At 34.8% G+C, this 22,850-nt stretch overlaps 1 pseudogene across 1 annotated transcript; it reads left to right on the top strand.

The window, feature by feature from the left end:
* Positions 1-1,506: 1,506 nt before the first annotated feature.
* Positions 1,507-20,829, top strand: LOC143581851 (uncharacterized; annotated as a pseudogene). The gene is made up of 5 exons (XR_013143890.1): positions 1,507-1,695; positions 1,752-1,807; positions 13,200-13,247; positions 16,439-16,620; positions 19,282-20,829. The product of XR_013143890.1 is annotated as an uncharacterized LOC143581851 (transcript).
* The last annotated feature ends 2,021 nt before the right edge of the window (positions 20,830-22,850 follow it).

Here is a 22,850-nt window from a genome sequence, read left to right on the forward strand (position 1 = left end):
AGCAATTAACCTCTCCAAAACGAACAAGGTCCTCCAAACCATGGGCATGGTTTGGGCATAACTAAGACCCGTTTTGGAAAAGAACTCGGTGGTGAAGGCAGGAAATGGGTAAGAAAAACCAATTTTAAACGGCAAAAACGGGAAGCAAATCCAGGTTTTAGAAACAAAATCAAGAGATAAAGCGACATCACAATGTCGGAAAACAGTTCCAGCAGGAAAACAACCCCGAGATCGAAGATTCGCGATATCGGAGTTTCCAAAAATACATATCTCGTTCGCAGGACTAGCAAGGAGATTCTGAGACACAAAATCCTCAATACCGGAAGAAGAAAGCTTTAGACTCATGATTTCGCGAAGATACAGAAGAAAGAAAGGAGAGAAGTTACCTGGATAAAAGAGAAGATGGATGGAAATGTTATTTATCCAAGTAATTATAAGGCCGGCCTAGGGTTTACCAAAAGGGCGGATGAGTGATACGTGCATCAATAATCTACCACGCATGCGAAGATTTGAAATTCAAAATTCAAAAATTTTACAGCTGTAGTGCATATCTACAGCCGTTAAAATTTGGGGACAATTGTTAGGGTACAGATATTCAGTATCCTCAGCAAAGATTATATTCAGAACGAATCCAGGATGCGGTATCCTCCAAGGTAACTGGTATCCTAATTACATTATATAACTAACACGATATTTGCTACTTTCCATGTTTACCAGGTCAAAGACTGTTGCTAGATCTCCCGAGGACTCACACTTACTGTTATTAGAGCGTGGCAACTAAGGAAACATGCTATCTAACAGAATTAACGGCTAATTGATTTAGTCTAAAAGCTTCCTTAAATATAGGACTTCGGGTTAGTTTTATTTTTGTATAAATAGAGCTCTATACGGATCATAACACACACACTCTAGCACTCGAGAACTTACTAGTACTCGCATTCTCTGTAATCACGATCAAGTTTAGGCTCCACAATTGTAAGCACCTTTATTATTAATAAACCGGTGGTGACAGTTTTGACCACCCAGGGTTTTTTGCTTGTTATCCTAAGGATAACAGGTATTTTCCGCGCAACAAATATCTGTGTTCAAAACATCTTTACAAGCACCTAGTCCCGATTTACTAATTTGGTTACGAAATCACTGTTGTTAATTTTTGACCAAAACATGTTTGTTACATGCTTGAACCCCGAGTGTGATTTGCTTTTGTGAATTGTTTGAACTTTAAAATAATTGCTTGTTTGACCTTAAAAACTAAATCATTGCTAGTGTGATCAGCACTGTTTATAGCTACTTCATAATTTTAGAAATTGATTACATGTTACACTGACCACATACTCCTCGCGGATACAATACCTGACTTACCCGATCTACTTTGGTTAATTAGGTTTTTGCATGACTCGAATGGGTCATCACTCAGCATAACTTATCTACAATACAAGGATACCAAGATACGATAGAAGAAAACCATGTACCTGTTGTTTTTTGTTCATGGTCTCTTGAAAATCGATGTCGTGCATGGGAGTGGAGTCAGTGGTTTCCTGGTTCTTCCTCTTCTTTGAGCTTTTTGCACGGCTACTCTCAGGCCGAGGTAGGGAACTGGGAGCGGTTTCCTTCTTGACGGTACTATGGGTTAACACCATGTTGTCGATATGTTCAAGGGAAAAAACTGCAGTGGACTTACCTATAAGAACACAGGTTAGTTTGCTTAAACCCTTAACCTTTATGACTAATATGTATGTGTTTCTTACCAGACATATCGGACCCCTTCGAGCGCGATGAATCTTGAAAGCTTGATTGAAAAACGAAGGTCCTTTCTTCCTCGTCTATGAGATGGAACGAGTTCACTTTGTTCCTGGTTTGTTTGCCTGGGGGAGCAATCTCGAAAAACTTCAGAGCTGCAAAAAAAGACAAGAAAAGATGCATATTAGTATGATACGATTCAGCATACTGTCTCAGGATAACGTATCCTGCTTTTTGTAGCCCAAAGATAACGAAGGCTTCTGGGATCTAGAAGAGAATCCCTTTTGACAAAGAAAAACTGTTTCTTCCACTGGTCATTGTTTTGAGTATTCCTCAAAACAAGAGGGGTTCTATTAGACTTGGTCTTAAGAACATATCGAGAAGAGTAGTGGCTACGAAGGTCATACACAAAGGCCAGTTCTGAAATGGTAAAGTCTAAGGCATTATCGGTAATTAACCTCTCAAGCACAAACAAGGTTCTCCAAATCATGGGCATGGTTTGGATAAAATTAAGGCCGGTTTTCCTAAAAAAACTCGGTGGTAAAAGCTGGAAAGGGGTAGGTGAGGCTAATTTTAAACGGTAAAAAAGGAAAGCAGATCTAGGACTTCGAAACCATGTCAGACGCGATTGAAGGATCAAAGGGTCTGAAGACGGTTCCTAGAGGGAAACATCCTTTGGCTTGCAGGTTTACAATATCCGTGTTATTGAAGGTACACACTTCACTAACAAGATTTACAAGGAGGTCTTGCAAGGCAAAATCCTCGATGCCGGAGGATCGGAGTTTGATACTCATAACCTTTGAGGATGAAGAAGAACGAGAGAGAGTAGATTACCTGGATAGATGATCGGATAGAAGTTTGAATTATTTATCCAAGTAAATATAAGGATAACCAAGGGTTTGACAGGTTTCACGGATGTATGACACGTGCGGCTAATCTACTCAATCCGCAAGATTCGAAATTTAAAAATTAACATCTGTAAAGCACTTTTACAGTCGTCAATTTTGGGGACAATTGTTAAGCATCAGATTTTCGGTATCCTAAGCAAGCGATATGTTTAGGATAACTCCAGGATATAGTATCCTCCAAAGCAACAGGTATCCTTAATATATTGTATAACTAATGGTTCAATCGCTATTATTTGTTGTTTACTAGGTCGTATAACGTTCCCATGATCTCCTGAAGACTCGGACCACTTAGCAACTACTTCAAAAGCGTGCTTAATGGGGAGTTAACAGCTAGTTATGAAGTAGTCTACTATTTCTTGTTTTTTAGAACTTGTTGTTAGCTTTATTTTGTATAATAGAGCTAAACCATGGATCATTTCACACACAATTTACACACTAGCTATAGAAATCTATTGTAACACGATCCAGATAGCTCCACCACTTATAATCGATTTCGATTATTAATAAACTGGTAGTGATAGTTTTCACCACCCAAGGTTTTTTTCTTGTTATCCTCAGGATAACAGGTTTTTTCCTCGCAACAAATCCTTGTGTTATTGCATTTCTATGTTCATTTCAATTAAGCACCTAACTTCACTTACTAATTTGGTTACGAAATTATACTTATTGATTTTTACCTAAAACAGGTACGATCCGGCTGAAGACCTTTTTAAACTTGGCGCTCTTGGGAGGCAGCCTAATGCTTTGTTTCTTTTGTTTTCGTATTTTTGTTTTTCTATGTTTCTTTGTTTTAGAATAATCATAGTATCGCCCGAGTTTAGGGAAGTGCCATGAAGTATCTACTGCTGCCGTTGTTCCTGTATGATACACGAGCTAGTGGCGTTGTCCCTACCAGGATGGGAGGATGGTGATTATGATATACACGAGTTTTTTAACTCCCTGATCGACATGCAATCAGGTCCATGTATTATTTTCTCTCTATAAACTGTTTTGTGTTAATTTTTTTTATATGTCGAGCCTGGCAGGGGGTTTGTTAATGGTGAAAGTAAACCTTGCAAATTGAAAATTAGTTTATAGTAATATTTGATTCAAGAACCTCTTATCTACAATTATTATTGAACTTTTGAAATAAATATTGAGAACAATGTTAACCTCAAGTGCGTGGATGGGGAAAATTTGTTACACCCCGCCAAAAAAAAAAGCGCAGTCGCGTGATGTCTTGTATACCATAAGCATATGATTGTCGCCAACATAGTAGCATTAGGATACCGATAGTTTCAAGAGCGTTTACAAACCAAAACATGTTTTTAAATAAAATTAGTTTAAGACATAATTGGGATTTCTCGTATATGACCCTAAATACCAATAGGGTTATACAAGCGAAACCCCTCCAAAAGGTGTCCTAATTATGCATTGAGGTCTCGTCTTCGTGATTCCTTACGTGCTTGTTGATTCCCTGAAAAAAATACGTTTTAAAAAGTCAACACAGTGGTTGGTGAGTTCACAGGTTTTGAGACTCGATATAAAATCACGTTATTCATAAAACGCTGAATCAGTTCACAAATAAGTATACAATAATCTGTTGAAACAAATACAATGATCCTCCGTAGATTAGCTAATTCTACGAATTAATATGATGAACCCTGAGCCTATAACCAAACGATGACTTATTTCCATTTGCCCTGTTCAAATCTCACAAATGGAATATACACACCCTGGGTCAATGCAATATCGGAGGTTAGAGCGACTAACCTAACAATAGAGGGGAATGTCAACGCCAATAGTACTATTCGTATATTCATGTGGCTAACTCCGTTAGCTAATGGTTATAGTATGCAAGCAAGGGGCTTTTAGCACTACATAGCTCAACTCATGTTCGTATAAGGATTGTTGTTTTGTTTCTAATCATTGTATATACAAGGAGCTATGCATGTTTCTCCCCCTAGTTGAAAACAATAAAACAATAAAAAGGGGTCGTAAACTCACCTCGTTAGTTTAGCGTTCAGTTCTTTAATAGTTTCATTTTAAACTCGTGGTCCGCTTCCTCACACGTCCTAAACGCGCAAGGTCAGTTAGTTACCGTTATTGACTCGCAAGTCGCACCCAAGTAGTCGTTTCGTTAATTCATTTGTGTTGGTTGCTTTCATTGACCGACCATTTCGTTTATGCCAGTTGCTCTCAACAACTGGTACTTTCTTTTGTCGTGTTGGTTGCTTTCACCAACCGATCTTTCGCCTATTTTGTAACTAGTTTTCATACCTTAGTTTTTAGACAACTCGTTGATGATAAGTTTCTATAATCTTTTTGAAAATGATTATTTATATATAACTATATAAATATTAAGTATGTATTTCAGATCATCGTCAGTTTCATTTATTTGTCTTTTGGCTAAATACAAGCAGTTTGCTTGATAAGGCAATAAATTAATATATATTAAAGGTATATGTTTATTTCTAAATAATATTTCTTAAAGTTACGATTAACGTTTTTAGTAAAACATAATATATTTATGTTTTCGTTTGTAGTTTTGAACCCAACTTCATTTATCGTTTCGGTCAGTTGACCCGTAAAAGTAACATCATGTAAAAATCATCACTGTTACCAAAGGGTTATATTTAATTAATAAATAATGTTTATAAAAATTTCAAAAGTAAAATGTTATTGGGTTGAGTTTTCCATGGGCTTCCCATGGTAGCTCAAGAGCCCAATTTAATTAACAAAACATATTCAATGAGTTGGCATCCCATGAGCTTTCCATGGCAATTTGAATGACCCAACTAAATAAAATAACATAATTTTTTGTGAATTGGCCTCCCATGAGCATCCTATGGCAATTTATTGCCTCAATTAAAATAATGAATAACAATTGAGTTGGTCAGTCCATGAGCGTTACATGGCATTTAACAGACCCAACTAATTAACGAATTTATCAAATCAATGGAGTTGGTCGGACCATGAGCGTTACATGGCATTTAACCGACCCAACTAAATATCGAATCAACAAATCAAATATAAGCAGTTAGAGTATCTCGGGAACCACCCCGGACGATACGTTCCAACCAAAAATCAAATTGAAAATGGGTTGAGAAATGGATAGTTGGAGTGCCCATGGATTTACATGGATTTTTCTCCCAACTAAACATTTAAAAATTATTAAAACAAAATATTGGAGGTTTCCCGAATTTAGCCAAGAACCACCGTGAATTCGGTTTTATAAAAAGAGTGCAACCGTTTAGCCAGTTATGTTTACCACTTAGAGTTACGGTCGTATGATATTTGTCATACTCCCATGCCCTTAGGAGAGGGAGTAAAAACAAAACACGGGCATTTTTAAGGAATTTCCCAAAATACAAGGCAATATACTAAAAATAAGAGGATTTTAAAATATTTTGAAAGTGAGACATAACTTCGGAATTCGTGTGTGTGCACAATAAATAATAATGAAATATAAATTAAAACAATTAACCTATATAAGCTGTAAACAATTTAAATAGCACATAAGGCAGTTCAGATAAGCTCGTATAGGGTCCTAACATATGACCAGGACTATTTCTAACGACCTATCTTATAACATTCGGCTCTGATACCAATCTGTCACACCCCAACCTAAGGAGAAAATGCCGGGGCGTGATCCGATTGCTCATGGCTCAAAGATACTATCATAAATAAAATGTGGCAATATCTGTTAAGTTAATTATTTCCAAATACAGTGCCCAAACATTCCAAATACAAATGAATAATTTAAAACAGGTAAACCAAACAAGTCTTTAAATAATAATTGTCTTCATTAAAACCCTAAGGTATTTCTAAGTGTCCATAGTTCAATTTCAATTCAATAGCAACCTGCATATGCGTAGAAAACAGAGTTTGTCAACAACACATGCTGAGTGAATTTATCACCAGTTTTTGACACCAAAAATAATGTTAATATAATAAATAAAAGAAATAAGCAAAACGTAATAAATGCGGTAATGAAATCAAACCATGAACAAGCAAGGTGTCAGTTAAACCATTGCCAAGAGAATCGGGGATTGGTAATCAACCATGAGCAAGTTAATATATGACCGTTGCCAAGAAAATCGGGCGCGGGTAAATAGTATGAGAACCCTATATATGTTGGACCTCTCCGAATGCGAATGTGCACATTTAACAAGTAAACACATAACAAGTATATTTGATCAATCACACACAATTACACGTTTGCTAATTTTTGATATATATGTATAATATTAGATACACATATGTCCCCCAGAACGTTTATAAAACTTACTAAAATAGGGGAATAATAAAACTCACCTTAGATTAAAGGCAAGTGAATACGAATACAAATAAACAAGTTAAAGTTTAAGCGAATCGTCCACTATGCGTCAAACGAGATAAACAATCAGAACCTGAAACTTTTAGATATAAAACTATAAATAAAAACAAACTTAATGCCGCTGGAATCGATCCAAACGGACGTCTAGAACTCCGGTTATGTTAAATTAAACGAGTCGGTACTGACTAGAATCCGAACAGCGAGTCGGAAGTCGGGTTTTAGTAAGTAGCCTTAAAATTTCGTTACGAGGATAAAAGTCTTCTGGACCGAACATTGAATCCGACCAGAAGTATGAGAAAACGTAAAGTCAAACTTGTTGACTGTTTTGCCCTTTAACGAGATTTTAAGCGAATTGTCCAGTTAACACCCTTCAACCACCGAAATTGATTGAAGGTTATTGACTAGAGAATATATGTGAACGATTTCTTAGTTAAAAACTTACCCAGAAAGTGAAAAGATCAATCAAGAAGATGAGTCAAAAGTCCACAAGCAAGCAAAGTCAACCGTTTATGAGTGAATCTTCAAATAATAAGCAAAACCGAAGAATTTTGTGATGAGAAGAGGCAAGTGATAGCTGGGTAATGTTTATTAGGGTTTAGGAAAAGTTTATGGCAGAGATTATAAGTGTTGTTTATATAGAATAAGCAAAAACGAACCATATTTAGTATATTTACTCGTTTAGGAAACCGAATCTAGTTTTAATGATCAAATCAATGTTACAAGTAGTAAAATTCGTTCTTGGTCAACAAGTAACGAACATGGACATTTATCTAAGTTATATGAGTTTTCTTAGGGCTTAAAACACTCGATTATGTCCAAAAATAAGCGATTTCGGGCCAAAAACAAACTGAGAAATGATCAAGAATAAAATGGTCAGTATAGTATGGTGGTGGCGCAGCGCGGCGGCCCTAGGCCTCCACCGTCGCGCGGCGCTTCAGGATATAAGTGGGAAAAGTTTCAAATTTAGCAATTTAGGTCCTTGTGGTTTGAGAATTGGTTACATATTGAACTTTTTATGCACAAAACAAGAAATGAAGATTCTATGAAGTACAAAGGGTATAAAGTGAACATAAGAAACTTAAATACTTATAAATATTTTATTTTTGATTAATATAAAGTTCTAAAATATTTTCGAGTCGGGTTAAACGTAGACAAATATGAGTTTGAAAAATCCGAGATGTTACAGAATAAAGGTGTTCCCAAAAAAGTAAACATTTTCGCTTGGCTGCTTTTCCTTGATAGATTACCGACTAGAACCAATATCTCAAATAAAGGGCTATATTTGCCATCTATTTTATGTTCATTTTGTTCTAGAGACACTGAAACAGCTCTTCATCTATTCGCATATTGTGGGGTAGTGTCTAAAACTTGGCAGTTAGTGCTTTCTTGGCTTCATTTAGTAAGCTCAGTCACTATGGAGACTAAGAATGTTTATTCTTGGATGGATCAAATTCATTTGTCAAAAAAGAAGAAATCGTTGGTGGAATGAATTCTTTTTACTTTGTGATGGGTTATTTGGAAGACTAGAAATAAGGGGATTTTTGAAACGGACTACTTGAAGACAGAGCTTATTTTCGAGTCTATTTTACATTTTGATGCTAGACTGTCGTGATTTAGTCAAAAACAATATTAACAAGTGTCCTAATCACTTTAAACTAGTTTGGGCAAGTAGGGTGTGAACCACGAGGAGTATTTAGACAATGCAACGTGTAATTAATTCCTAACATTATGAAGTAAGCAAACATGAGTGTTGATTGTCACACCTCAACCTAAGGCGAAAATGTCGGGGCGTAATCCGATTGCTCACAGCTCGAAGATACTATCATAATATAAATGTGACAATATCTATTTAATTATTTTATTTCAAATGTATACACAATAATCAAATGCAACAAAACAATTCAAATAAATAAATATAATAAGTTTAAATCCATGTTTGTCTTAATTATAACCCTAAGGTCTTTCTAAATGTCCAAACTTCAGTCTTCAATACAAGCAACCTGCATATGCGTAGAAAAGTTTTGTCAACAAACATGTCGAGTGAGTTTATCACTAATTTTTGACACCAAAAATAATGTTAACATAATAAATAAGCAAAACCTAATAAATGCGGTAATGAAATTAAACCATAAGCAAATAAGTTGTCGACTAAACCATTGCCAAGCAAATCGGGCGTCGGTAAATCAACTATGAGCAAATAAATAGTGTAAGACTGTTGCCAAGCAAATCGGACGGTGGTCAATATGTGAACCCTCTCCAAGGGGATATGTCAAACGATTGCATACAAAGACAAATAAGCACATGACAAGTATATTTTATTAATCACACACAATTACACGTTTGCTATTTTTGATATATATATATATATATGTATAGTACGATATACGCATATGTCCCCAAAACATTGTGAAAATTGAGTAAAATAGGGGAATGATAAAACTCACCATAGATTAAAGGCAAGTGAGTATAATTAAGAATAAACGAGTCAACGGATAAGCGAGTCGTCCAATACGCATCAAACGAGATAACAGATCAGAACTTGAAACTTTGTGATATGAAACTATAAATAAAAACGAACTTAATTCCGCTGGAATCAATCCAAACGGATGAGTAGAACTCTAGTTATGTTGAATTAAACATTTAAGCGAGCTGGTACTGACCAGAATCCGAACAGCGATTCGGAAGTTAAGTTTTGGTCAGTAGCCTTAAAATTTTGTTACGAGAATAAAAGTCTTCTGGACCGAACGTTGAATCCAACCAGAAGTATGAGAAAATGATAAGTCAAAGTCGTTGACTATTTTACCCTTTATTGGGTTTTAAAGAAATTGACCAGTCAATACCCTTCAATCTCAGAAATGGATTGAAGGTTATTGACAGGGAATATGTATGAACGATTTTACATTTTACAACTTACCTGGAAAGTGAAGGGATCGATGAGAAACGGAAGTCAAAGGTCCTAAAGCAAGCAAAGTCAACGAACAAGTGCTTGTATCTTCAACGAATATGCAAAAACCGAAGGGTTTAGGGATGACCAGAGGTAGGTGACGGCTAGAGGAGGTGTATTAGGGTTAGATTAAAGTTTACAATAGGGAATTATGATGTGTTTATATAGGAATAACTAAACCGAACTAATTATGGCCTTTTTGGGCCGTTTAAGCAAGTAAATCATACTTTTATGAATAAATCATTGAATAATCAAAAATATTTGATCTTGAATGATAAAAAACGAGATTATACTTATGTTTCAGTTATAGGATTGTTTCTTGGTACTTAATTCTCTCTAATATGCCTAAAATAAGCGATTTTATACCTTAAACGAGTTAAGAAACGAAATCGAGTTACAAAACTGACCAGATATCCCACCACGCCGCGCCAGGGCGAGCCTAGGGATGGCCGCGTGGCGCTCCGACCACCGGAGATGGGTGGTTTCAGCTGTTGACACAAATGGTCCCTATAGTTTAGTTTTTAATCATTTTATGAACTTTTTAGGATATAATTTAGTATTTAAACAACATATAAAATATGAAGGACCTAAGGTGAACATAATTGAACTTAGATACTTACAAACATTTGATTTATTAATAATAATGATCTAAAATATTCCCGAGTCGGGTTACGAATACGAGTTTAGAAAATCCGAAATGTTACATTGATCACACTAGCAATGATTTGGTTTTAATATTAAGCAAGCAAATAATTCAATGTTCAAACAGTTAAAAAAATCAAATCACACCAGGGCTCAAGCATGAAACAAACAGTAATCTCATGTTGTTTAACAGATTAATCATCAATAATCAAATTAGGTTGATTAACAAGTTAAATATTAGGCATCAACAATCGCTTATCAAACGGTCTCTACCAGTGTGACTCAATTAAGGGCAATTGTATGCTTTATCACGTTCAAACTAATCAAAACAATCCTATGAACACGTAACACAACAAATAGCAAACTAATCCTTCTGATCGAAAAATGCACAATAATACCAAACATCAATGTTCATAGATCGACAATAAACAGTTACAAATACTTTGTTCTTAAAATATGAGAAAACTATAAAAATAAAATATTCTATATCTCAGGTATGACTCGAGAAGACTAGCTGCTCATGGTGATGATTCGGTCTTCACTCGCTGTTTGGTAAGCCATGAATATGAATCAGAAAGTGAATGTATATGGTTTATTTCCCCTTTCTGCATGACCTAGTGTTTTGCCATCTCATTCCCCACGGTTTTTCTAATTAAGGTTAAAACCTCTCTAATGCCCTTGGTTTATTTTCTTTCTTTCATGAGGGGATTTTGGACCAGCCTAAATAGCCTACGCAATGTTCCATTCACAGCTTTGATTATTTGACGTATATGTGATTTAAATGCAACCAAAATCTCATCTTTGTTTTCCTTTTAATATATCACGTGGACTAAAACCATTGTTCTTTCTTTTACTGTGATTATTATTATTATTATTATTATTATTATTTCTTTAATTCACTTCAATGGAACCCATAACAATAATAACAGAAACTGTTTGCATTTCACCTTCTTATTCCACACAGAACTTTTCATCTTATAAAACCGACTAGTTAATTAAATGCACCGATCCAATATCTTCAAAGCTCAATATCCTAAAACACAAAAAAACATACTTAAAGTACCAAAGTTCTAACTAAAAACATAATAAAAACAATAAAATAACATATTAAAAATATCAAACTTATACCCGGCCATCACATTTCTCGTTTCTTTGGATTGTATCTAGGAACAGAAAGGTACAAATTAGTTGCACCAAGTGGGTCCAAAACCCTCTTATTTTCATGTAATTTTGTTTTTCGGTTGCTTGGTTAGATTGTTATAACCAGCTCTATGAGTTTTATAAATCTTTGCAATTCAAAAAAAAATTGCATTCCAACAAATTTAAGCTAAAAATGCAATAGTATTATAAATTAGTCATAATCAAACATCCCTTCATAAATATTTTTTTTCTTTTTCAGCCACTTCATCTTAAACGTTGATTTTTTACCTATTTTTCACCCATAAAAATCTCAATGACTTTATGTATTCCATAACTTTGTGAATTAAAGCATTTTTGTTGAAGGCCTTCTCCTTTCAATGCTTTATATAAATACCAACAAGAAATCTGAATAACTGCTTGAACTGTGTTCATTTTTTTCCTTTCAAATCGAGTGATGAAATTGTGATAGTTCAAGATGTCACTCATAAATAAAGCGAAGACGGGTGACATCTTGCACCATTGGCTTATAATAGCCCACACCTAGTTAGCTGAACCATACCTAGTTAGCTGAATCACAAGGATTTGAGTTAGGTCTTATGCAAAGGTTGTCAGTTTGAACCCTGAGCCCACCCGGGTTTTCATCCCACTGTGTGTTACGTAAGAGAGTTCTGCTCTTGTGGCGACACAACGATTGTCAAGTGGCAGTCAGCGGTATGGTTTCTTGGGGGAACGCTAAAGCCAAACTCTAAAGCCAGCGTGAGCCCAGTTAAGACAACATAGTCTGGCCAGAGTGAGGCATCGGGGCTCTTCAAATTTGGAAAGTGCGATAGACTAAATCAAGAAAGTCGCCATTATAAAAAAAACACCTCGTTTTGTTGCTTGGGTTTAAAGAATTAAATAAATGTTATTCTATATATATATATATATATATATTAAAAAGCAACTATAGTATGTGAGAGGGGTTTTACTATTAACCTTTGTTAGGAGTTTTTGTGCTTTACGTACAACTTTTTACTGCGCTATATGCTGCCATTTTAACCTACTTTTTATGAGTTACACGTACACATAAGGGTGTGTTTGGGACTGCTTATTTAAGTGAAAAAGGACTTTTTGTTAAAAGGACTTATTAACTTATGAATTTTTAAAAGAAGTTTTTAAAAATATTTTTGGATTATCTTAGAGAAAATCAAAATGACTAAAAAGGACACTCTTTTTTAAAATGAGTGTTATGGGTTTTGAGGGTTGGAGGGGTGCAACAGGTAAATCAAACTTATTAAGTTAATAAGTTACATATTTCTAACTTTTCAAAACCCTTTTATTTTGCATTCTCCATTAGTTAAAATCCATACCTTATGCACCTTATTATCAACTTTTCATAAAGTTGTTTATAAGTTAAGTTGATGAAAATAAGGAATCCCAAACACCCCCCTTATATCATTGATGTTCTCTCTCTATCACCAACCAGTGCCCTAGACTCTATCAATAACTATATATATCATATATGTAGATGTTTCTTTCACAGCAAACTTACCTGCACGAATCTGATGGATATGAGGTAATTTACACAACTTTTAGTAGACCTGGATTTTAATTTTAATTTCATTTGAGTTCATATGCTATCATCAAATCATCAAATGCCAACGGGTTCTAAAGAATCATTGATGTCAATATGTGGTATACCTGATGTAATCTTCATGTTAAAACTGCAACAAAGTCAGTAAGCCGAACAAACGTGTTTTGTGTTTGTTCCATTAACTTTAACCGAACAAACCAACGAGCACAGACACAAACACTTAAATGAGCGGATTTTCTTGTTCATATCTGTTCATTAAGAAAATGAAGTGTTTGTGTTCGTTCGTTAATGTCACACCCCAACCTAAGGCGGAAATGCCGGGGCGTGATTCGATTACTCATAGCTCGAAGATACTATCATATATAAAATGTGACAATATCTAATTAATTATTTAATTCAAATAACACACAATATTCAAATACAACAACACAATTCAAATAAATAAATACAATCAATTAAATTTAAGTTTGTCTTCAATATAACCCTATGGTCTTTCTAAGTGTCCGTTCTTCAACTCAGGCAACCTGCATATGCGTAGAAAATGGAGTTTGTCAACAACACATGTTGAGTGAGATGATCACCAATTTGACACAACATTAAATAATATATATATATAGGGGTGGGTTATAGTAAAAATAGATATTTTTCTAAGAAGAGTTAGAATAGATCTAGGCCCTTGAATCTAGGATCTAGTGGTTGAGATTAGTAGTTTCCAAAATACTAAATAGTTTCCTAGGATCTAGGATTTAGTCTACATAGTTCTCTAAATAGGCTAACATAGTTTCCTAACTTTAAATTTCATGTACTTCCTACTCTTCCTACAAAACTATGTATTTTTATTTTAACCCTTTTATATATATATATATATATATAAACGATAAATGATAAATGCGCAAACCAACCATGTGATAATAATCAATCAAATCATAACAAACATGCACATAAACAAGTTGTACTCGTGTGCCAATGAATCGTTGCCAAACGAATCGGGCATTGATTACAATGACTAAGGTTGTCGGTTTACCTTTGCCAAGCGAATCGGGCTCCGGTTACTAAGACGGGCGTATGATCATACTAATGAGAACCCTCTACAAGGGGATATGTTGGACCTCTCCGAAACGTTTATCAAGTAAACAATTAAACATGTAGCAATTAGCAAATAGCATTCAACTGATATTCACACAATGATTATATTTGCGATTTTGTGTATATATATCTAATAGAAAATATGAGTAAGTACGCATATGTCCCCAAAACATTTGAAAACAGTAGATAAAAAGGGGAATGATCAAACTCACCTTAGATGGAAGGCAAGTGATTAATAAATACGATAAACGAGTAAGGTTTAAGCGAGTCGTCCACTAACGCGTCAAACGAGATTAATGATCAGAATCTGAAACTTTGTGATATGAAACTATAAATAAAAAAGAACTTAATGCCACTGGAATCAATCCAAACGGATGAGTAGAACTCTAGTTATGTTGATTTTAATGTTTAAACGAGTCGAGTCTGACCAGAATCCGAACTTCGAGTCGGGAGTCCGGTTATGGTCAGAACCTTTAAAATTTAATTACGAGAAGAAAAGTCTTCTGGACCGAACATTGAATCCGACCAGAAGTATGAGAAAACGAGAAGTCAAAGTTGTTGATTGTTTTACCCGTTATCGGGTTTTAAAGCAATTGACCAGTCAATACCCTTCAATCTCAGAAATTGATTGAAGGTTATTGACTAGGGAATATGTATGAACAATTTTACAGTTTACAACTTACCCGGAAAGTGAAAGGATCAAGAGATATAACGAGTCAAAGATCAACGTATAAGCAAAGTCAAACGTCATGGCTTGTGTCTTTAACGAATATGCAAAAACCGAAGGGTTTGAGAATGAGCAGAGGTAGGTGATGGCTGGAAGAGATGTAGTAGGGTTAGTTTAAGGTTTACAGCTGGGAATTATGATGTGTTTATATAAGAATAGCTAAAACGTACCAAATATGGGCTTTTTGGCCCGTTTAAGCAAGTATATGCGATTTAAGAAAAGAATCTTCGATTTATTCACAAAGATCTGATCTTGGACAAGGGAAAACGAATTAGGAATGGTATTTTAGTTGTATGATGTTTACTTGGACCTTAATTCACTCTAACATGCCTAAAACAAGCGATTTTATACCTTAAACGAACTAAGGCTTAAACGATCTGTGCAGGTACCCCGTCGCGCCGCGCGGCCACCTATGGTGGTTCCCGTCACGTAGCGGCCTGGGCCACAAAGGGGAAAGTTTCATTTTTTACATATTTAGTCCCTGTAGTTTGATATTTGGTCCATTATTGAGCTTTTTATGTTTTAAATAAGGATTTAAACATTATTTAAAGTATGAGGGGTATAAATTGAACATTAGAAGCTTAAATATATTATTTTTGTTTAATAATGAAAATCTAAATTATTCCCGGTCGGTTTAAACGTAAACGAAAAATCCGAGATGTTACAGTTAATATTCTAAACGAACAGTTCTCGAACATATATGGACACAATTGAACATAATCAAACACAAACAAATGAACATAAACAAAAGGGCATGTTCATGTTTGTTCGATTAACTTTAACCGAACAAATGAACGAACACGGGCACGAAAGGATTTTCTTGTTCGTGTTTTTCATTAAGAAAATGAATGTGTTCGCGCTTGAAAATGAATGTGTTCGCGCTTGTATTCATTCGTTATTATTCTAAATGAACAGTTCTTGAACATAAACGGACACAATTGAACATAATCAAACACAAACGAACGAAGATAAACAAATGCATACCAAAAGGAAATGCATTCTTAAATTAAAGTATAAAATACCATGATCATTAAATCCAACATTCATAAAGTAAACAAAGATATACATTAAAAGGTTCTAAATAAATTCAAATTAATATTAGTAATAAATAAATTTGAATGAATTTTTAAATGAATAAAAACAGTGATAAAGGAATGTTCATGAAGGGGAGATATGCTCATTCGTTTAAGTAAATGAATAAAACACAAACAAACTCCCCCGGAACGGTAAACATTCGGATTGTTTGCAGCCTAAATAACACTATGAAATATGCATTTGAACGTAAAAACTTTCAATCCAAAAAGATTGAAATTAAGCATTCTATTATTTTTTCTTGTTAGCACTCATGATAAATGGCCAGGATTTCTAGAGACATTAAGTTGTTCCCAGTCGCTTTTCAAGATTTTATTGCAACAATTGGAAGTAAATATCAAAATAAAATACAAGATTGGCTGCCAAAAGTTCCAAGGATGGAGGCGATCCAGAAGTGGCCTTAAATATACTAGATGCCGTTCTTAAGTCTAGTTTGGAGCTTTTTATGAGGTCAGATTTACAAATTTTATCCTGTTATGTAATTGTATGGGTGTTTGTGTGCATTGTCGCTTGTGTTAACAAAGAAAACTCAAAAAGGGTTATTACATTCTTCTAAATAGGGATGAGCTCGGTACCCTAACGGTACCTAATATACCGATCCCGAAAATCACAAATTCTTGGTACCGGTACTGAAATATTCGGTTCAGTACCAGTACGGTACCGGTATTGAAGGTTAAAATTCGGGAAACACCAGTACCGAAAATACCGATCCTGAAAATCACAAATTCTTGGTACCGGTACTGAAATATTCGGTTCAGTACTTGTACGGTACCGGTATTGAAGGTTAAAATTCAGGAAATACTGGTACCGAACCGATCCCGAAACAAAAAACTTTGGTACCGATGGTACCGAATCGATACCGATTTTGGTACTGGTAACGGTTCCATACCGGTACCGAATTTGCTCATCCCTACTTCTAAAGCATCCTTACGATTTTTATTTTGGCTATGTGGAACTTGGTCCCTTTTTGCATGTGAAATACTGGTTTTTTTTTTTTTTTTTTTTTTTTTTTCTGTTTTCTAAGTTACGTCTATTTGATCTGCTTGAAAGTTTGCTTATTATGACCCGGGCCAAACCTTTTTGCCACCCTATAACATGTAACTGTTTCTAATATAAATATAGGTCGTGTTTGGTTGCATGAATTGAATAGAACATTCTGAGGGAATGAAAAAATGGGTTTGTTAACCGTGTTGAATTGAATGGACCATTCCCTAAGGAATTTGATTCTCTTAAGTTGTAAAGATTTTCATTCATTGTGGGAGACATGCATGTTTTCCATTCTTTTAGGGAATGGAAAGTAATTGAATTTACAAATATAACTAGCTTTAGAACCCGTGTAATACACGGGATGCTTCAAATAACAAAAATACGATTAAACGTATACAGTAGGTACTTGTATATATATACCTCTGCCTATACTATGTGTACAAAGAAGTTTTACATTTACAATATACAAATTTCAAAGAATCCCATTGTATACAACATTTGAACAGCTTGGGTTGTGTTTTATGAACCCAGTCAAGTCACTTATTCCTAATAAAGAAGACAACAATGTATAAAACATAATTAAAATAAATCCCAATATAAAAAGATATAATCTTCCTTGTTTTTATAACGTTTCGAGCTTTCTTTCAGCAGAGAATTGTTAAACTGAGATGATGCAGACCAATTAATATCCTTCTTCGCCTTCTGTGTAGACATTAAAAATTATTATAATTATATGCACTTCTATGTTAGAAATCAAGTTGCAGGTAACATAAATTTGGGATAAAACATAATAATTGTTTTATTAGATGAGCATATACAAAATGAACCATAGTAATGTATTATGGTCTTTCCAATGCATGATTTGGTGTTGAATAATTCAAAAGTTCAGCCTAGACTTGGTTTTGGATGAATAATGAATATTTGATTTAGCATTTTGTATGATTTACTTCACTTCTATGTTAGAAATCAATGATGAAGTTGGTTCAAACTTCATGTTTAGTGTTTAGGTTAAAGCTTATTTTAAAGAGTTTTTAAGTTTTTTTTTAGTAAATAAAATTATGGCTTCTGCTTGATGCTTATTATCATTTGTTCCCCCTTAAATAAACTGATAAGCTGTTGAATTTGGCTCATCCAAACAATCCTAACAGGCTTTTTACCTTTATCACAAAACAAAACAATAAGCTACTAAAAATATGCTAACCCCAACAAACTCTTAATATCCTTGGTCAATATAATATTTGCCACTAAAATATGTAAATTAAAAAATAATCTGGCAATTGGTTGCTTAATCTAGTGCATAAGAATGATATTATGATTATATGAACACATTAAAAAAAAACAGAACCCTACACTTGGTTGATTCACTGCAACCTAAAGTTGGAGAGAAACCTAAATAATAACAGAAAAGAACAATTTTTGATCCAATTGAAGCCAAATTTGGGTGAATTGGTAGTTAATAACCTGCACAACAACAATGATACGTTAATTGGATGAGAAATTTGTTTATCCAATGCAAGGTTTTAGAGATAAACGGAAACAATTCAAGGCCTAATTACTTGATTTAGTATACCTTTCATCTGAATTGAAAAAAAGATGAACCCGCTATTAAATCGTAAGTTGATGAACAAAAAAATCAGAGAAGAAAATTATACATCTCATGTATTTTATATACCTTGATAATCGAAAACATATGGTTGTCAAAGATTTGGAGAACGGTGATTGACATACTGATCAAGTGGTGTCAGGGTTTGGGTTTAGGAAGTAGGGGTGTTTTGAAATTCCAGGTCAACGCACGGATCAATTAGATCCGCATGGTTTTTCTTTTCCTACAATTGAGGGTATCGTTTGAGCGGGAAAAGCCTCCCAAGAGTTGATGAGACAGTGCCACGTGTCTTTAGTTATTTTACTTTATTAAAATAGAGATATTGTTGTTAATTATATTTCATCAGATTATGTAAAAAATGTATTTTTGGATTTAGATTGAACATTGAAAATTGATTTGTTAGTTAATATTTGTTTAAACATGGTGTGTTTAATGATAAAAGGGAAATAAAAGTGCTTATCAAACAACATACTTGAATGACTCTTTCCATTCTCTCACGTTTATTATGATGTAATTTTCAGGGAAAGCATGTCATTGGGACATAATATAGGCCATTACAACTACACTATGAAGGCAGGATACAGTGAACATCTAAATACAATCAGGAATCTGAGTTTAGGAGGCAGGTTAGGTGCAGCCGTGTGGCTGCATAACAAAATGGTACACAACTTTATGCCAGATGTAGTTACACATAATCACCTTATTAATGGATTTTGTAAAGTTGGGGCTTTTGAGAAAGCGGAGTGGCTTATAACACAAATGTCTTACCGGGGCCCGTCTCCAAATTGCGCTACCTACAACACTTTAATGAAGGGTTATTGTGCTTTCAATGATATTGAGAAAGCTCTGGATCTTTTGTCAACCATGAGTGATGATGACGGTGGTAACAAGGTGAGACCAAATATTGTCACTTTTAATATTCTAGTACATGCTTTATGTAAAAAAGGCTTGTCCGATGAAGCTAGAGTACTCTTTTCAAAATTAACAGATGAAAATCGTGAAAAGAACCTAATAGCATCGACAATATTAATGGATAATTATTTCAAGAATGGGAATACATCTCTTGCTCTCACATTTTGGGGAGAGATTTGCAAAAACAGTAAAGAGTTGGATGTTGTTGCGTATAATGTTCTTGTCCATGGATATTATTTGAACCTGGATTTGATTCTTGTGTATAAATATGTCAATGAAATGTTGAAAATCGGTTTGGATCCCAATAATTTCACATACAACACCCTGATTAGTGGTCTTTGTAAGGCGAAGAGGATAGATGATGCTTGTTATCTGTTCTACAATGTGATGCCGAGAATGGGTGTTTCTCGTGATATGGTTTCGTACAACACACTTATTCAACGATTATGTAATGCTGGTAATGTGGTCAAAACTCATTAGTTACTTAATTGTATGTTGGGAAAATCAATGGTTCCTAAACCTCAAATCTGGAACATTATTATTCACCGGTATGGTCAAAATGGAGACAAACGAAACGCGTTTCATGTCAGGGATCAGATGATAACACATGGCGTTTCACCTAATGTGTTTACTTTTAATGCTTTGATACACATGTTTACAAAAGCTGGAGAAATATTCGAGGCTCATTTATTAATGAAAGAGATGTTAACGGTTGGCCCGTTGCCCGATACGGTCACTTATAATCTGCTGGTAGGCGCAGAGTCTGAATATGGACACCTGTACTCTGCTGAACAAGTGTATGATGACATGTTAAAACGAGGGTATTGTCCGGATGTCGTGACATACACGAAACTTATAAAAGGTTATTGTTTGAGAGGGAAGGTAAATGAGGCTGAAAGATTGTTTTATAGTTTGTGTGAGGGTAATTTGGCAATTGATCATGTGCCGTTTCAAATACTTATTAAAAAATATTTTAAGATGAGGCATTTTGATCGTGCGTATGGCGTTTATCAAACGTGGTTACGAATGGAATAATGGGGATGAGATGCATTGTTACTGAGAGCATCAAATGAGGTTGTACAATGTTGTTTATAAACTGTTAAAGTGATGGCTTTAACGCATGCAGCTACAGCGTTATTCTTCTTCAGGTACGTATATCCTTTAATCTGGAATTCTTATGTTCTTTTATTCGCATTGGTGCCATGTGACTATCTTTAAGTAAATGGATATTTAAAAATTTTCTTCTTTTGAACTTTCATGCTTAGCTGTTTACCTTTTCACGTAATTCATTTATACACACTGAATATGGACACCTAAAATAGCTGATGTGGACTTCTCATTTAGTATGCCTCTTTAATGCTACTTCTATGTCATTGTGCCAACTCTCCTAAATTTCATGCCTCAAACAAGATATTAGACACGAGCCACTCATGTTTGAGTAAGGTATTATGATGGTTTAATGATTATGCAGAGTAGACAATGTGGGTTAATCAAGCTACCTCATATTATGGATCATGTGTCTTAAGTATAGATTATTAGCAGTCATTGTTATTTATTAGGCCCATTATAGGTCTCTCTCTCCCTCCCTCCCTCTCTCTCTCTCCCCCCTCCCTCCCTCCCACTCCCACTCTGTTTACTAAAGTTCCTAAACTTCTTGCAAGTTTACACACTTATTGTGGTGGTATTTGTAGGACTGCCTGTTTATGACACAAACCTGTTAACACGACACGAAACGGACCTGCTAACATGTTTCGTGTGACACCATTAAATTCGTGACTAAACAGGTTAAACACCTGTTAATGACCTGTTAATATTTTTTATTTTTAAAAACATGTACTTTAGTAAACCTTAACCAACCTAGTCGATTATTCTTCCTCTTCGGCAGACGGAACTCGATGTGCATCAGTCTGTTTATTGATGATTTGATGAGGAACGCACACTAGTGCATGTAAACGTATAGATACAGTTATATGCATGTATATGTTTTGATAATTTACACATAGTTTGTTTATCATGTCCCTAAACAGACCATATTGTGTAACGCATTTCTAAATAGGTTCGTGTTTGTGTTTGGAAAAAATAACACAACTAGTTATCGTGTTCGTATCTAGCAGCTCAGGTATGCATGCCTTATTGTGTCGTGCCTAACTTATTATGCCAACCCTTGGTGTTTGGCCTGTTACTTAGGTTGGAGGCTCAGAAAATCCATTTACTTGTTACCTATTAAAGATAACGAATTAAAAATTTCTGAAGAATAATTATCGAATTTAATCATACCTTAAGAACTTAAAAAGAGTTTTAAGAATTGTTCTGCTAGATACATGATATATCAATGCCTGATTATTTCAAGTACATTTCCATCCATACTTCTTTAGTTCCACACTTCTATAGTTCCACACTTCTACTACTTGATGTTTGAACCCTTTTCTGTAGGCTAATTGTTTTGGCAATACAATATCATTAAGTAATCTTTTCTGCAAGGTATTAATGACTGTCCACTAGACAAAAGGCCATAGTTTTAGTAAATGTGCACTTAATGCATTTTTAATATTTAAAGGCCAGTTAATGACAGAACAATTAGAGGTCAAAATATAATATTGATGTATTTGTGTTTATTGAGTGGTTTATAAGGTATTTGAAGTAGATAACGGGGCCGGCATGTATCATTTGAATAAGTAGTTTTAGCAATACATTTAAGACATGCAGAAAAGTTAGACCTTAGAAGTATTTGAAGGAGTATGTATCTCAATTGATTTATGATATATGTCTGTGCATGTACAAATTGTATTGTTTTACAAGTTTGTTTAACTAAAAAACTTAACACTCATCATATAAAATAGGGGATCATATTTTATTACAACAAAGGGCAAGATTCATGTAAAGTAGCTGCTAAAGGTAAAATGGCGTAGGGAATATTCCGTGTCATAATGGATCATTTTTCACTTGATTCACACTAAGGGTGGCAAATGGGTTGGGTTGGGTCAAAATGGGTCATGGGTCGGAACGGGTTAGGGTCGGAATGGGTCAACTTAAAAAAGGGTTGTTTTGGTTTGGGTCGGAACGGGTTAGGGTCAAAAGGTTCGGGTCAGAACGGGTCCGGGTTGGAATGGGTCAAGGTCGGAATGGGTCAAAACAGGTTTCAAATTGGGTTTTTTTTAAGAACGAGGGCGACGGCGGA

Source organism: Bidens hawaiensis, unplaced genomic scaffold (genome assembly GCF_021521415.1).
Source record: "Bidens hawaiensis isolate Kalapana, Puna unplaced genomic scaffold, B.hawaiensis_p1.1 tig00031208_1, whole genome shotgun sequence".
Taxonomy (NCBI): Eukaryota; Viridiplantae; Streptophyta; class Magnoliopsida; order Asterales; family Asteraceae; genus Bidens; species Bidens hawaiensis.